Genomic DNA, 19,149 nt, shown 5'->3' on the forward strand with positions numbered 1-19,149 from the left:
GTATCAAATCACAGCACATTATAACGAAACAATTACTATTACAAAACATTGCATCTGTAGCAATAATAGTTCAAAAAGTTAAGGCTAGAACTGATTGATGTTAGTGGCACTATTTATACAAAACATCAAGATCAAACTAAACGATATTAATGTCACAGTAAAACACAAATTGTCGCTCAGCCGATTATATCAAGTAAACTATCTAACGATAACTTAAAAAGGAACCCCATGTAAAGACCTGCATGTACCGTTACCAATAATAGTAGCAAAAAACAAAAACAAGGGTCTTTACTACAACAAAGGAGTTGTAGTGCTTATATAGAAGAATAAGATGATTTAGTTTATAGATTTGTGGACTTGGTGCGTGTAATACGAACAATTTAAGTATATCGTCTTACCTAATTAGAAAGATTTTCCTAAATTGCAAATCATTAACAAACAGAATTATAGAGTTTCATATGTAGAGAGGGTACATGAAAATATAGACTTTCGAATGCCCACCAGTGTTGTGATTGTTTCAGCAGCTATGATACTTTATGATCGATCTCCGTTGGTGTATTTAAACCATGCTGATAAGATTAATGCAAATCTTCCCCACCTCCTGATGTTATGCACTACTGTTTTAACGACCATGATAGTTTATATTCGCTCTGCGTTTGTATTTTTAGATTACACTTTAATACTTATACGAATATCACAAGAAAAAGGTTTTGGAATATATAAATTTTTAGTATTTGACATTTTGCAGATCAAGTTCACCACAAAAAGATATCAGAATTTAAAACCCGGAAACACCTGCTTAGTGAATGAATGAATATTTAATGGGGTTACATTTGTGCATCATTCAACTCCTTTCCAGACCCACTTAAAAGATAAATGTCGCGCTAAAAAGTGCATGTCGAAAATTGTTAATGAATTTGTAATGCTGAATTTAATTTTTTAAAAGCTCAATAAATGCAATCAAATTTTTGATACATTTGGGCTACCCCTTCAGAATGCGATAGATTGTACCACGATAGATTGTACAAAGCAAAAAATATGAAAAATTATGCTTTTACCTTAGTGAAAAATTCTCTTTTATATTAAAAATTCTGTTTAACAATCTGTCCGCTGCACAGATATGAAGTCTTTTACTGATAAGAGTGATGGTTATGCATTACCATCACTTTTTATTCATTTTTAAAATATAAATAGAATCGTTGATGTCGGTAAAATATCTATTTTTCATATGAATTTTTTTTTTATTTTTATTTTATTCAATAGCGCGTAGGTAGGTAAAAAAACTAATTTGCAATAAGGGGACTTAAAATATTCGATATTAATCTTTATCTATACTAATGATTAATATGTGATTTAATTAATTAATTTTTTATATGAATGAATATTTATTTATTTAATTATTGCACTTTATCTATAGCGCCCATCTTCGACGTTTTCATTAAAGCATAGACCTCATTTGTGTACAATATAAGACCACAAAACTTCTACATATTATTATTAAAATCCTAAGCATGTTCATTTTAATAATTACATTAATATAAAATTTTAAATCTAAAATGAATAATCAATCCACTTCATGCCTAAACGCCTGATCTAGATATTTTTTCTAAATCTAAATATTTATTCAACATAAACTTAAGCTTAATCTCAACTTTTATTCATAATATTGTTGAAATTAACCCCACCATAACTGCGTACGGAGAAGCCACATAAATGTTTATTATGCATAAGCAAGTATTCGTCTTTAATTTTATATGCACACAAAAATATCCCCTTAGAGAGGCAGACAGAGAGACAGAGAGAGAGAGAGTGAGAGAGTAAAAGAGAACACAACAATATTTATAAAATCCAACAAAATGTTTAGCATTACCAAAAACCTGCTTGGACCATAAACCACGGACACTTGTGCATAAAACGACCAAAACGCAATATACAATAAATATGTTAACAACAATAACAACAAGAACAACATGAAGAAGAAAATACAACCTCCACAAAGTCCCACATTATCATCCACATGGGAGAAATATTAACAACTGGCAAGAATGAGGAGAAAAACAAAATAATAAAAACAAAAGTAGTATCAAACAAAATGCTACAAGCGAATTATAGTTGGCAGCGTTTACTTTGACCGGCTTTTGCTATTCTCCTTTGCTATACAAGCGCTATGTGCTGAAGATGAAATGCCGGCCGCATTCATTGTACAGCAAAGCAAAGTAAAGCAGTGATAGTAACAGCAGCAGCAGCAGCAGGCACGGCACAAAGGCAAATGTTCAAACCGGCAAAACGCTGCGGCGGAATAGGAAAAAAAACGCAACGCAACGCATCACATAATAGCGCGACGTCTTATTTCTTCTACAATAACATACTCCTTCGTTTTAGTACAGGGGAGACTGCTACAATGCATTTGACTGGTTGCTTACTGGTCGCCCGCTTAGGAGCAGTGTAACGCAAAAACACGCTGTTACTATTCGCGTTACCACAAATATCGTTTATAGCGACGGAGAATTGTCGTACGTTGCGCGTCTATCGCAAATTCTACCAGGCACCCAGCAAATACAGAAAGCAGCCGACGTTAAAATAAATCGTAATAGCAGTCGTGTGTTGTTGCCCCAACATTTGAAAATATTTCGCCTTCAAGTTTGATTTGCTTTGCTTTGCTTTACTATACTACTTTGGTTTGTTTGCTTGTTTACAAGGTTCAATGTGAGCGGTACGCTACACAAAAATTTAACGGCAATTTCGGTTTATGAGACATTTCGGAGAGAATATCATTTCATTAAAATTAATTATTTTAATTATTATTAATATTTATTATAAATAATTATTATTAATAAATATTATTAATATTTATTATAAATAATTATTATTAATAAATATTATTAATATTTATTATAAATAATTATTATTAATAAATATTATTAATAATTATTATTAATATTTATTATAAATAATTATTATTAATAATTATGATTAATAATTATGATTAATAATTATTATTAATATTTATTTTTAATATTTATTATTAATAAGTATTATTAATACATATTATTAATAATGTATTATTAATACACCGTTATTCTCAGCTAATTGTTATATTATGAAATAGCCTTATCTTTAAAATTGTCCAGCTTCTAAATTAAATCTCCCTACATTTCTTTTTTTCCAGTTAAAGCTTTCAAACATGATTTACTAAGCCAGCACAAATAAAGACATTTAGAGTTTAAGCTCCTCAACACCTTAACAAAAGTATCTGCATTCGTTCGACTTAGACGTACCTAGTTCTTACAGGTAGAAGTTGCAACTGAACCTTGGTAGCAGTTATACCACATATGGGTCACACAATATAAATCGTTGTGCTTTGTAAATTGATCTCTTATTTTTTTCTAAAACCTTGGTGTCTTGTTATTTTATAAAGTCCCGTTTTCAAAGTGACTCTCTGTGAAGTAAATTTTGTCTAGTTTATGCTTACAAACATGATTTACTGACCCAGTATAAAGCAAGACATTAAGAGATTAAATGTCTATTCTAGTTTCAATAGTTTCAGCATTCATTCGATTAAGACATATCAAGTTTTCTCTGGTAGTAGTTAGAGCTCTAATGGTCTGAAGCTTTATTTTTAAATCCTTTTTTTTAACTAACGATCAAGTAATCGGAAATATAAGAAATATCCGCAGTTTTTTGTTACTATATGGGCTGATATCTATGTATATAATTGACAATGATAATTAGTTAAAGTCAAACGAGTCTGTGTTTAAAAGGTGACATTTCAGACTATTTTTTTGAGAAGACAACTGTAAAGTAAAAGTAAAATATCTGGAAAAATAGGCTATGTGGTGCTTTAGTTTTGTAAAAACAGTGAACTGCTGCAAAAAGATGCCAAAAAAAGGATGTTTTAAGAAAACGCTGGATCTAGGACTAAAATACACGAATTTCGATTTTAAAGATGCATTGCGTTCTGGTCTGCCAGTCACTATAAACGTCGATCTAGTTTGCAACTAGTAGAGCAAGACCAGCAAGGAAGTTGTGAGAGATAGCGAACTTACTGAATATCAAAGACATTCGATGTTTTGGATACTATATACCAATTTAGAATCCTCAAAAAACAGGCTATGCTGTTCATGTTTTGGATACCACAAGCTAACTTGAAATTGAACCACTTTGGGCACAAATAGTTTCAAGCGATGAATAGTTAAATAAAAATGGGAATACCCAACGCAAGCGATTATGATTAAAGGTCGGTGACCGTCCACTTAAAACTTTAATGTTTGAATTGACATCAGACAACGCTATGTTATGTTAAGTGTTTGATGGGATTGGTAGAGAATTGTTTATTTCGAGCTAAGCTGAATTGTTTATTTATTTACAAAGCGATAGATAATATTATTGATTTTTTTAAGATACGAGTATATCACTTCATTTTCGATAGCGCATTTTGTACGTCCTTAATACTGCTCCAATATTTTTACTCAATAACTAAAATCGTTTTTGTTGTCGTGTGGATTTCGTTTTATCATCGTCATTTCACAAATATTTCCGAGAGATACGTAGTTGTTCATACACTCACTTCGTGGGGAATTTCATAGACGGTACATGACAGCGGGGAGCACTACTGAACTGAATTTACGTAGAGGTCCACAATTTAGTGACGTGCGAATGGCGCATGTGGAGTGTGTGCGAAGAGCGCGCGTTCAACAAATAAGCAGAATAATGTGGATTTTGTGAGTATTTAAAATGATTTAAAGAAATTTGTTGCTTGGCATTTCCTATGAGTTTTTTTTATTTGCACGACGAGTATTTCATAGATACTTTTTTCTTTTTTAATTTGTTTTTATTATTACTGTAGATAATAAAGCATTTTAGTTTGAGGTCGATGTTGCTGCTCTTATTATAGTGCGAGCAATTGTCTGGTTGTTGTTATTGTTAATATGAACTAATTTTTTAGCGTTTTAGTTAATTAATTTTTTTATTGAGGCTAGCATGAAAATTAATTTCTGCTATGAATGAAATTAGTTTTTTTTTATCGAATTAATCAAATCAATTTTTTTTTTGTTTAGACAGATAAGAACTTGTTCAACTAATCAGGAAGTGCAATAAATGGTAAAGAATATTATTTGATTTTAGTTAGAAAATCATTTATTTCAAAATGCAAAGTTCATTCATTAAATATTTTAGAAATACTATTTTCTAAGAGGATTTATTTAATAAAAATATATCAGAAAAGATTAAACAGAGTTTTTAAATATTTTAATAAATTTTTAATAATTATAATTAAATTATAACAGAGTATTGGGATCTTAGCAACCATCAAAAATCGTTTGTGCTAAAACCGACAGCCACGAAACAAAGGAATAAACGGTTATATTACATGGCCTTCGCTGGAAATTTCTAAATGTCAAACGAAAATTCTCAAGTGTTAAACGGCCCGGTGTCAGCTGAAATCAAAACAGGCAGGTAGAGTGAATGTGACTGGAAGGTTCATTCATTTTCTTCGAGACGGAGAAAACATTCTGTCACTTAAAAGACACCGATCTTCGTATCACCTGTTTTTAGTTGTAAGAACATATCAGTTCTGTTATCCGATGATTACTCGAAGTGTTACGAGTAAATATAAAATGTTAACTTCTTAATAAACATTAAGTCTTTCAATGACTAATTAAATCCTTTAATCACACTTTATGACAGCAAAATTATAAAAATCAAAGTACTTAATATTTTTACTTAAAACTTATAAGATATATTGTGTATCATAGTAACTATATATTGTGTGCTTTAGATTCCAGTATATTCACATCCATAAAGTGATCAACCAGTTCTTTGATATAAAAGTATATTCACATCTTATATGTATGATACAAGGCACAGATTGATTAAACGATGGATACCAAGTTACTAGATTGGTAACGCTCATGATATATAGATGGCCATCAAAAATATGTGTAATAAGCAATATATTTATATTAGTGTATAACATTTATATGCAATTCACAACTTTATGTAAGTTATATATGTATATATAGACAAAAATATATACAAGTATATAGATATACGTAAGCATATAGATATGTATAAGTGTATAGATGTGCGTAATAACATACATTTATATAAGTAAATGGATATATATAAGTATATATATGGATATATACAAGTATCTGAATGTATATAAGCACGTATATGGACGTATATAAATACATATATTAATATCTATACGTATATATAAGTATATATGATGACGCAATCTGTGTTATCGCCGGAAAGATTCCAGTAACTATACGTGCAAACGAGTTAGGCCGGCTGTATCACACGCAAGGTGTAAAACCATCTCAAGAAGAAAGAACTATTGAACGTGCGCAATCATTGCGAGAATGGCAGCAAAGATGGGAAGACTCCCTCAATGGCCGATGGACCTATGCATTAATCCCAAACATCGAGGTATGGTTCACAAGACCCCATGGAGAGCTGGAGTACCATCTCACCCAGATACTAAGCGGACATGGTTGCTTTTTGCATTATCTACACAGATTCAATTTGGCCGACAGCCCAATCTGCCCAAGTTGCCCGAATGAAGTAGAAAGTGCAGAGCATGTTGCCTTCAGCTGCACAAGATTTATTGAAGAACGCCAAATACTACAAGAAACCATAGGACGACCACCAGCAATTGAAAACCTAGTAAGCGAAATGTGTTCGTCGAATGAAAAATGGAATGCAGTTAAATGGTTTGCTAACACAATAATGCGCAAATTACAAGATGCAGAAAGAGAGCGTAAAGCCCTTCAGCAACAACAACGAGAGCGTCATCCACAACCTCAAGTACCAGACCTGCAAAACACAGCTATGGACAACAACAGCAGCGGCAGTCAATAACACTAGCAATACAGACGTAAGACTGACTTACAAAACTATAGGTGACGGAAGTAAAATTCCAAATTAGTGGACAGAACAGCGTTCCGCTGCGCTGAAGAATGAATAAGACTAACGAAGTATGAGCTTCACGCTCAACTTTAAATATAGGGTGAGCTTAATGCTCAATACGGCCTTCTGATGTTATACTTTACGGTGATTCCAGAAGGGTGACCCGTACGGACGAGAGGAGTTTTTAGTGGGTTAAAGTCCTACACTGACTTAGGCTTTCGATGCTTTCCTCCTAATCCAAAAAAAAAAAAAAAAAAAAAAAAAAAAAAAAAAAAATATAAGTATATAGATATATTAAGTATATAGATAAATATAAGCATATAGATATATATATGTAAGTATATAGATCTATATAAGTATATAGATATATGCTAGTATATAGATATATATAAATATATACATATATATAAATATATACATATATATAAGTATTAAGATATGTATAAGTATATGGATATGGGTAAATATATTGGTACATACAAATAAATGGATATATATATAAATATATGGATATGTATAAGTATGAAAATATATAGAAGTATAAATGAACATATATAAGTATATGGATACATAAAAGTGTATGGAAATATATAAGTGCATGGAAACATATGAGAATTTGAATATAAGTATAAATACTATTCAGAGTAGGATATAGCTCCTTTACTGCACAGAGGCATACGTGGACTAATAGATTGATAGTAAGATCTTTGTAAGATTCTTTATGCTGTTTGCATCATTAGGAATTTTTGAAAATTTCTTTGTTACAAAGGATAAGAAGAAGAAAGATAAAAGGATTTCCTTTTATGAACACGATAATACACAGAGGGACAAAAATGAACCCGCAAAATACCAAATGAACATGCTTTTATCAATTTTTGGAATTTGGAGGCGATGAGAATGGTTAACTTGCTACAAATATGGAGTGTAACATTTTGTCACTTTGTGGAAATCGTATATATCACTTCGAGATGTATACCAAAGTTTCCTCAAAGACCATTAAGTTGCATATTTAAAATTTATGGTTGCAATTCCTTACCGATTGGCCCATATATGTCCCCATAATCATGTTTATAGGCATCAAATATTAGGAAACACAAGAGATCCCATTGTGATGCACTAGGTGAAGAAAATGTTCAGTCCTAAAGTAATAAGTTATCGAATATTACTTTTTAATTAGAATAAGATACAGTTACAGAACAACAGTTATTATAAAATTAATACTTTTGCTTTCGCAATTGTTCCGTTTGGCTATGTGACCCTAAAACTAAACAAAAATAAAAATAAAAAATAATAACCTATTAGTTTTAATTTGGGTTTTTGTTTTTATAAGTCTTTAACGAAAATAGCGTATATTTCACTTTAATTCCATGTTATTCTTTAAGAAGAAACCTAAGTAAATAGCTATTACATATTGAAATGAATAATTCTTAAAATTCTGTACCGTCACTTGACGTGTTATATAATTGAATTTCTTTAAAAAAAAATATTGTATTTTCGTATAAGCTACACTTATTTTTAGCATTAAAGGTCGTTCGCCTTAAACTTACTTGACATTTACGAAATTAGCGTGGATAAGTAATTGTTGAATATTGACGTAGATACATTTACAGTGTCTAGTCACCAGGTGCAAAAGTTTATTAATATTAATGAACCTATTTATTATAAAGCTACGAATATCAATAAATTAAATTAAGTACCAGTAAACAATGACTTGTATTCAAAAACATTACGAAAACAATGAAGAGCAAAATTATATTATAAAAGTCAGTTTAAATATTTTCAATAAAAAACATACTTTATTTTCTTCATTATTTTAAATAAATTCGCACATTTCTTAATAAAATGTAATGCACACGGCAAAAGATTTACAAAAGTGGACATCTTTTATCGGCTGAAGAAATAAGGACCTCTTAGAAAAGTTCTATACTTCAAAAAATTATAAAAATTAAAGAAATAGATGAAAGCAGTACGACAGATCTGAAACCATCAACTTAATCATAATAATTCAACTAATAAAAAAATGTGTTTGACTCTCCCTTTTCCTTTCTTCCTCCCTCCATCCCTTCCTCCCTCTCTCGCTCTCTCATTCTCTCTCTCTTTTTCACAAACATTAAAATGTGTTAAAAGCGGATTTTTATATCGGATCTTATCTACGAACACGTAGTGCTACCAATTTTGTCATTCACGCAATATTTAGAACAAAAATACCTCAAATGAAAAGGAAGCAATAATGTTACAAGTCCACCACAATAACTTCATAATTGCCTATATATCCACCCAACATCTTCTCCAAATCTAACTCCCAGCACCGTAGGTAGAAATTGAATTTCACAAGTCAAATATACAACAAAAGCAAAATCACACGAATTTCACTACAAATTACTAACCATTCATAGTACTCCAGAGATCTGGCTCCCAGCAAATACAAAACTAAACGATCGCTATAGGCAAAGACATTTTATTCGAAAAAATAAGTTTTTGTTAAAACTAATGGCTATGTGAAGGTCAAAAATAAAACGTTCTACGAAAACTATATCGAAACGTTATAGAAGTAATGCTTTAAAGTTTTCGAACATTGCACGATGTTCGAGAAATCCAATTAAATTCGAAGTCGAACATTTAAATTAAAATTTTTAAACGTTGAAATAAAGTCGAAAAGGTTTTTTCTTATATATACTCATATCAAATGGTTTTCATTTTGTTTTATAAAAATGAAAATTTATTCTGTTATATGAATATCGAATAAATACGAACAATTGGGTGAAGCAGAAGTATGCCTGGTCATCAAGGTTTCCGAAGTTTTAAACAGCTTGAATTATATTGGAAACTCTATAGAGTAACGTTGAAATTAATATATCATTTTCATATATCGTATGTTACAGTAGTATGTCCGACCTCAAAATATTTGAGGCTTCGAATATGTTTTATAGCTATATAGAGAGCCATTAGAATATTTTAAAGCTATATAGAGAACCTTTGCAATGTAGGAAATTTATGTGAAATTGTATTGCTGAAATCGAATTTTCCAATCTTATTTGAGCAAAGGCATATTAATTATTAAAATTTCGAACATCAAAATACTCGAAACCTTTTATGGCTCGCATGGTTCGACTAATTTCAAGGCTCTAAATAGAAACATTGGAATGAATATATCACTAAAAAGTTTTTGAGGCTTCAAACATGTTTCAAAGCTACATAGAGATTCATTGGAGTGCATGTCTTCTCACTTTTGAAGGAGATTATATTTCTAAAATCGATTTATTCAGTTTGTTTAAGCAAAAGCATATTATAGCAAGACAATTATTGAAGCTTCGAATATTCGAACAGCAAAATACTCGAAACCTCTCACGGTTCGACGAATTTGGCTCTGTATAGATATATTCAAATGAATATAACACTCTTAGAGGACACTATGGCACGGATGATATATTGAATTTTACAACATAACCTCACCATTTAAGCAATGGATTCTTGTACTTATTTTTGTATTTCTTTTTTTTTTATATTTTTTATCTTTTGTATTTTTTTTCTTTTAATTTATTTATCTCTTAATACTTAAACAGACTCAAAAACCAAACTAGATAATAAAGTTCAACTCAAATAATTACACAAAAAAATAGACAAAAATAATTAAAATGCTAATTTTATAGTTAAGTACTTTCACATATACTTTAGTAGAGCAGATCTATTCAAACCTATAATTCCAAAGCGCCAAAGTTCATGTTAAGAATAACAAAATTGTATGACGTCAGAGTTAGATTAGAGAGCAACCCTAAAAAAAGAGAAAAGAAATGCATTTGAATCTAATATTTTATATTTTCCGTATACGTTGTAAAGTAAAAAAGCTGAATATTTCTTTTCAGATATTTCCGCTTTTATTTTTTCTGTGTACAATTTAAATTAATGCTGCCGCTGCTGCCGGTATTGCTAGCCTAGAAAATCGAGAGCTTTTATGTTAGATTTTTAGCTTAACATTTCTGAGCTCCTAATCACATTTCGACGAACACAAAATGGTGCAAAACTAACAATTTGTGGTATATGGAAGCAACAAAAACAACTAAGAGAATGAAATACAAACGTTTTTCGGATTCTACAGATAAATAGATTCGAGTCTATGTCTATGTCTATGTCTATTTAGCAACAAACAACAAACAACCGATAACCAACAACCAACAACCAACAGAAGTGGAGAAGAACATAGAGTGAGGATAAATCAAGAAATGTTGGTGTCGTAGTACTAAAATACCAAAACTAAGATAAACCTATATGTTGTTTAGATACTTGGATAGCAGCAGTTGAATGGATATCTACTGATAGATGCATTCACCGTACTCAAATCCATATAATAGAATTATTTTCATATCTTAAAATACAATAATAACGGTTCCGAATCGTAATTGATGCGGTTTTTACAAAAAGTGAATTTTATCGGAATATAACAGGTTCGAAGAATCGTAAGCAAAATGCTCTGAGTGAACTTATATGATGATAAAATAACAACAAACAATTGCCAGACACCGAGTGAATTTTAAAATTTTAATATTGGATATCGAATGTGGTGTGTACGTATACGTATATGTACGATACAAAACGAAACCAACCAAATAATAATAATAAAAAAATAAAAGATATAATTGTTTGTTGAAATACACATTTGTGAGCTACACGAATTCGGTATGAGTATCGTATGAGTATGCATTTACAAAGGTATATTGCGCTGTAAAGCACCGCAGATACTCAATTCTGTGTTGGTTGGCTGGTTGGTTTGTAGTTGGATTTCTATGCTTTTAACATGAATAAATGCTTTTCAGATTTCGTGCTACCTACCGCTTGCTTGTGCTTCTATCCAACATTGCTTCTGGTCCGAAGGAAGTAATTTGATTGCCACTGGAATGAAATATTATTACCGGACCACTTACGAAAAGAGCTGAGCGCCTGCTTCAATTTGCGAGAAAGATCCGCTTTTATCTTGTTGAGTGAATATAAAAAGCGCTTTCCACAAAGTTCATGAATTCATGAATTTCGTTCGGTATTGAGTGTTTAAAGCATTTATGTCAGTTTTGCTTACTGAAATAAAAAAAAAATTAATAAAATGAAAAAAAAAAAGAAAGACCACATAAGTTGTTGAATAGAATTTTTAATTACATACTTTGCAGTAAATAGAGTTTAATGAAGAACTTTATATGAAGTTTCGGTGTGTTTTGTAAAAGGATTTTCGCTGTTATTTAATATTTACTCGTTACCTAGACGCTTAAATATTTCCCTGTAATATGAATCACTGCGGATGTGATTTTCATGAATATTATACGACTTCTTAGATGTTAATCCCAATTACTAAAGCATAGTAATTGGAGCCAAACAAAACTCAAAGCTGTGATATCCGCGAAAAAAGTCTTAATGAAGATGTGTTTAAAAGCTACTTAAAATTAATTAAATAATTAATGTAAATAATGTAAATATATTTACGAACACATATTAATCCTATTAGGTACGTTTATAGATTTAATTAAGACAGTATCTTTTTTATATCTTAAATATATCCTATATCTTAAACAGATCTTATAACTTTAATATATGTTATATCTTATATTAAATATTTCTTATATCTTAAATAATTTTTTTTTTGTTTTTGAATTAAAGGTATTTAACGGTGACTATACTAAGATTTATAAAAAAAAAAACAAAAAATTTGTTCAGCTAAATTTTAATAAATCAACTAAATTTTTGTTCTTGTCTTCTCTTTGCTATTCGAATCCGTCTAACTATCAAATAGTTTCTTTTAATAATAAAGACGCGTTACTCTCGGTAAGAAAAAATAACAAAAAAATTTATATTTTAATGTTTATTATATTGTTTATTATGTTTATTATATATTTTATATCCCGGTTACAGGGGTCACCTTTTTTAAATTAAACGTTTGTTAAACGTTTAAATATATTCTATATTTCGACACTCCTTAAGAGTCATCACCAGGATAAGAACTAATTAATAAACATTAATTAATGATAATAAAATCTATATCTATTCGTAATGTTTTTGGTTCTGTTGTTTACTTTCTGTAGACGGATATAAAATATTTAAAAGAAACGGAACACGCATTCTTCGAGTGCATTAAATGGTTAACCGAGAGAGCTAGCCCAGAAGCACAGATTGGTGGCATGTGGAACCCAGAAAACGTAGTGTACTGACTACTGGCAAGTGAGAGCAACTGGTCCGTGATGGCGAGGCTCGTGGAGGCAGTACTCCGTGCAAAAAAAAGGCGCCTGGACGCAGGTACAACAGCAGCGTCGTAAGATTAAATCTTACAATCAGGATGTGCATGACCTGAAGCAATACCTAGTGGTGGTTCCGGGTCATGTACTTCATTCTGGAAAGGGGAGTTTTTTAGCATATTAGTGATTAGCGCGAACCTTGCACTACCCTCAGAAAGACGTTTCTGCGGGTGTGTGTAGACATTTTTTGTTCCCCAGCCTCGAAAAAAAAAAAAAATGAGTCAACACTTTATGTAGTGATATAAAAATTTATAATTCTATAACAGATTCCATACAGATTACCTATATGGATTCCACTCCTTCTACAAAGTCAACAATATATATAGTGATATAAAAACATATTTATATTACAGATTCCATATGGATGTTATGTTATGTTAGAAGCCCCACTCCTACTAATTTAGCATTCTATGTAGCGGCTTGAAGAGCTATGATTCTGTGACATATTCCATATAGACTACCTGTGGATCCGTTGCGTTTCCCTATGGCTTTTGAATTCAGCATTCTATGAAAAAACTTAAAAGCTGCCAACTTTTAAAAAATAAATATTATTCAAGCTAATCAATAAAAATTAGTTTTAGTTATTTTTTTTTTAATTTCATAATTCTTTTGTTTCTTTTTTATAATCCTCAGTAATCGTTTAACATTTTTTTTTAAATTTTATTCCTCTATCTTCTTTGTATAAATTTTTTGCGGTGAAATTTATTAAAATTATTGGTTTTAAACACCCACGGGCTTATAATCTTCGCATCAGATTAAATGTGTTAAGGATGTTATTAATAAATTAAAAAGATAATAAAATGGAATGAAGAATCCTCAGTTCTTATATATTGTATGGCTTTTTCATTTTTTAAATATTATTATTCATTTCTTAGTGTACGAACATTCCTCCAATTAGCTTAATTGTGTACACTTTAGCGAGTTTTTTGTTTGGCGGGCCATGGATGGTAATACGAAGCCTGAGTTGGATTTTATATGAGTTCTGTGCATGCGCAATGCCAGCAGTTCAAAGGAAAGGAGAATCGAGTTCAGAGATTCGTGGATTTGGTGTGAGTAATGCTGTTTTATTGCTTCCATAAAAATCCTACAACAAATATTTTAAAATCGCAAATTCATGTTTGTCAAGTAACAATTTCAGTCAATTTAAACAAAACTGATTTTTATTTTAAATGCAGTATTTATACGCTCTTTTTTCTATCTACTACATTTAATTAATGTTTCAGTCATAAAATTATATCGAATAGATAACTCAAATACATTAATTCGTGTTTTTATAGAGTTAAACACATTAATTAAAGCACTTACATATACTTGAGAAATACACATAAAATGCTTTTTCAACGTAAATAATAAACAATTTTGTATTTCTGATTATAAATATTGAAAACTGGCACTTTTATTTATTAATTATACTTTTAAATGTTATTTTATTTTTTTTTTGTTTTTTTTTTTTAAAAATAAACTTAAGAGCATATAACCCAGATATGATATTGATGCATGTGTGGAAGTAGGATCACACATAAATATGGGTGTAACAACACAACATCCATACATAACATAATTTACTTAAGTATTTAAACCATATGAATTGGCCCAAACCAATTCGAATTCATATTAATAACGACGTAAACCCTATCACTTCATTAGCGCAAGCAATCAATTCTCAACTTAGTTTATATGTAATAGCGTTAAATAGACAAAAGGTATTAAAATAAAGAAAATCAAAAATCTAGTATGGGATATATATATATATATATATCCCAAACGCACCATGACTATTTTAGAAACTTCTGTTATATTTTATACATAAAAGAATAATTTTATACATACGGTAATATAGATAAACCTACCGCAGTGACCCAAAAAAACTATAATTACTTTGGAATATTCTATTTCTGTGGGCTGATTTTCATATTGACTTATTTTAAAAAGTACATTAGAATCAATGTATGATTTTAACTCGTGAAAGCGGAAAAAGTTGTTTTCACCAAGTGTTACTCCCACGCTTCAAAGACACCTGATATATATGATGATGAACTTAATGTAAATCCAATGCAACTACATTATTAATCTTTATTTTTATAAAACTCACTAAATAAAATAAATTATATGTTTTTATATAGCAAATATTACGTTAATAAAATATATTAATAAAAATGCTTGAAAATAGCTTTATGTTGCTTGTTTCTACATTAGGTTTATGTAGTACATACTTATTTTGATTAATTTATTGGAAATGCTGCAATAACTATTATACACTATGTATATCTAATAATATTTTATATGACAAACAATATTTACTTAAACTCAAAACTTTTAAAATTGTAAAAACTCACCTTTACTTAGAGCGAAGAAAATATTAGAAACTTTGAATGGAATGTATTCTGAAAGGCAAAATAAAAATTCAATTATTACTAATGCATTTTTAATTATATAAAAAAAATTAAAATAATAAATATTTTATATAATAATATAAGTTTAGTATCGAACTTTAATACACTAGTGTAGTGTTTGAGTAGTTTAATATAGTACTGTTGTTTTTATATATAATAAACCTTTCCTTCAAATGTATAGAAGTAGCTCTAATAAGGGTTTATATCTGTTTTAAGCATTACTATAAGAGCATTAATAGATATATCTGCATATATATTCGTTCATTTTTATTGTACTACTTAGGGTTTTATGAGTGAAAGCTGCGATTTTAAATTATAGTTAAGACACTGTCGGAATCGGATTCTTTTCATTTTTTTGAATTAATGAGCTGAATTTGTACAAGTATCTTTTTATATCTTCAAATAATAAAATTTTTCCTTCTATATATTCCATTAAAGACTGAATTTGTTGTGTTGCAAGAAATCAGCTAACCCGCTCTAACTTATGGAAGAAAACGCATTAAATTATTGATACTAAATATAAATTCATTTACAACACGACTCCCAATTTAGCCTTAAAAACTGTTGCCTAAAATGTCGATAATTGCTTAACCGCGTGGATATCCCTACTCTGCCTTCTTTCGTCAGAAGAATAGGTGTTGTATTTGATCGCTACGTCTACGACACCCAATTTTGCTCTAAAAACTGTTACCTAAAAAGTTGATAACTGTTTAACCGTGTCAATACACCAATCACCGCCTTCTTTCTTCATGATATATGGTGTCGTATTCATTCGCTACGTAACCGGCATTTTTTTAGCCTTAAAAACGGTTAACTAAAAAGTCGTCAATTGATCAACCGGATCGATATACCGGATATATATATCAAGAGGTTAGGTGCCTAAATCAGTCTTAAAAAAGTTGCCCAAAAAGTCCATACTTGCTTAACCCCGGCAGTATGCTATACACTACCTCCTCTCTTCAGGATAACCGGTGTCGTATTCATTCGCTATGTCTACGACGCCTAATACTGTCTTTAAAACTGTTACATAAAAAGTCGGTAATTGTTTAACCGAGTGGATATACCATATCCTGCCTCTTATCTTAAGTAGGTTAGGTGCTGTATTCATTTACTACGACCTCAATACTTATTTTAGTCTTAAAAACTGTTACCTGAGAAGTCAATAATCACTAACGGGCTGAATAAACCATACCTATACATATATATATCTAATTCAGACTTAAAAACTGTTATTTAAAAAGTCGACAATTGCTTAATCCTGGCGATATACCATACCCCATCCTAACATGTAAATGCATTTTCGCATATAAAATTATCCAACCTCACTAAATAACCTTAGCAATATATATAATTACTTGTATAATAAAAATAAACATTTAGCAAGTATAAATATGATTTGTTAAAGGCCACCATGCAGTGCCCAGGGTTATACGTATGGAGTGTGAACACATTTTTTGAATGTCACCTAATGTCGCACACAATTTGGAGTGCAACATGCAATTTTGGCATATTTTTTCGCCATGTCCTGCAGATTCTAAAATACTTAACCTTCCTCCCATTGCATGTCAATAATTTATGCGTAAAAATAAAAATTTAGCGTAAGACCCGTGCAGGGTATTGGAAAGATTTACCTTGATTACTTCTCTTTATTAAAGAACAAAATTGCTAAAAGCGTCACATTTTAATTAAACAATTAAAATACAAAATTAACAACCAAACGATTTGTTAACCATAAATTGCAACTTAATGAAGCACATCAATCTTCAAAAGCAACCCACCACAAACTCAGCTGCAACATTGGCAGGAGCGCCACTCGCCTCCGAATCAACCCTAAAGTGCATGGATATGTTGCACGCTTTTATGTTATTTGTTTTTTTTTGTTTTTGTATTAACGTCAAAAATATGGATTAATAATGCACAGCAGCAGCAACAACAACAACAATAGCAACATCAATGGCATCAGTGAAGGCAAATAAGGTAGCAATCATCTTGTTGCCAAAATGAAAAACTGCATTTCCACACGCTTGTATGCGCACAATGTAGTCCGTGTAGTCGTCGTGCAGTCGTACGGTGTTGATCACAGCAGTGTATGAACATGCCACATGCAACATTTACCACACAAAGTAATGCAGCCAGCAACACATTAACATCAGTGACAGCAGCGGCAGCGGCAGCAGCTGCAGCAACAGCAAGCAGCACAACAGTTCATTTGGATTTATTGGAGATTTTCATTCGCATTGTGTGCAACCAAAAAAAATTGCATGGCCATAATCAACATTGCCTCTGCAACAAACGCAACACAAACCGTGCAACATTGCAACCAGCAGCACAGCAATGAGCAACAGCAGCAATATTCATGCAACGAGAATAAACTTCAAAGAAATTCCTTGATTTTACCACAATTTTCTAAAACCAAATAAAAAAAAAAACAAAAACACTGGAGAGCAACAACAGAAAAACGTGAAAAAAAACATAAAATTGCAGCAACTAGGAAAAGACAATATTAGCGTTTTTTTTTTTCGTACAGATATTTACATATATTTTGTTTTTTTTTTGCTTGGTTACTACAAATGCTGCACAACTTAATGTTAAAGTCTATAAAATTATGCTGAAGCCGGTTTTCATTGCAACAGCGCACAACACACCATGAACAACAACAACAATTATTATTTGCCGCAAAATTTATTTTTTGCTCTGGATACTTTTTTTCTCCTATGTATCAGCAAGCAACACAGAGTTCCTTTTTGTGTGCATGTGTGTGTTGTTATTCCATATGAGAAAATTGTATAGAGTAATGGAAAATGTGCCTGCAACATGAAACACACAGCAACAACAACAATACAATGGAGTATGAAGTACTGTGCAACAAAACATTTGCGAAGTTTGTGCAACATTTGCGGTGTGCTGAGTTTTCTGTTCGCCTAATAATTGGTGGCAAGAAACAACAACACAGGCGCCCTCTGCAGACATTGCAGATGGTCTTTTTCTTTGCTCTAAATTGACAAGCACAAGCCAGCCATCCAACACAGGATGATAACGGCAAAAGCTAAAGAAGTGAAAGAAGTTATTTAAGTACAAATACGAAGGAATAAACAAAACAAAAATAAAACAGAAAGCACAAAAATTGGGTTGCGCAGAAGTGCCGGTAGCAGCAATGTTTATATACAAACTACAACTGAAATGTTGCTAACCAAACACTGCTCCACTCTATGAGCGACGGCGTTAAGGATGAGTGCACGATATTAAAGCTTTAAAACCAACCGTATTAAGGGATAAAAAAAAATTTATTTGTATGAGTTTGTATGTGTGTATGTGTGTCGCTGTGTGTTTGTGTACAAATTCAACCGTTTTGGATGGAAATCAGCAGTACAATTGTCTGTGGCACGCATATGTGCCTGCCACTGTAGCTGCTCGCAGTTAGTTGCCATCTGTTTAATTGTAACTTATACACATTGTGAGGAGGCAATGTCTACAATACATGTTTGGATTATGTGAGCCACCTGGCAACATGTAGGCATGTTAAATGGCTGCTAATATTGATGCAACAATATGCAGCAAACAACAAAACTGGA

The 19,149-nt window shown here is 31.0% G+C and overlaps 1 protein-coding gene across 1 annotated transcript in view; it reads right to left on the bottom strand.

Annotated features, from left to right (window-relative positions):
• LOC119674309 (neurogenic protein mastermind-like) overlaps positions 1–19,149 on the bottom strand; it is a 596,927-nt gene that overhangs the window by 89,628 nt on the left and 488,150 nt on the right. The window contains exon 2 of the mRNA XM_038085440.1: positions 15,521–15,568. The gene's annotated coding sequence lies outside the window, so the exon portion shown is untranslated. The remainder of the gene's footprint in view (positions 1–15,520; positions 15,569–19,149) is intronic.

Source organism: Teleopsis dalmanni, chromosome 2 (genome assembly GCF_002237135.1).
Source record: "Teleopsis dalmanni isolate 2A chromosome 2, ASM223713v2, whole genome shotgun sequence".
NCBI lineage: Eukaryota > Metazoa > Arthropoda > Insecta > Diptera > Diopsidae > Teleopsis > Teleopsis dalmanni.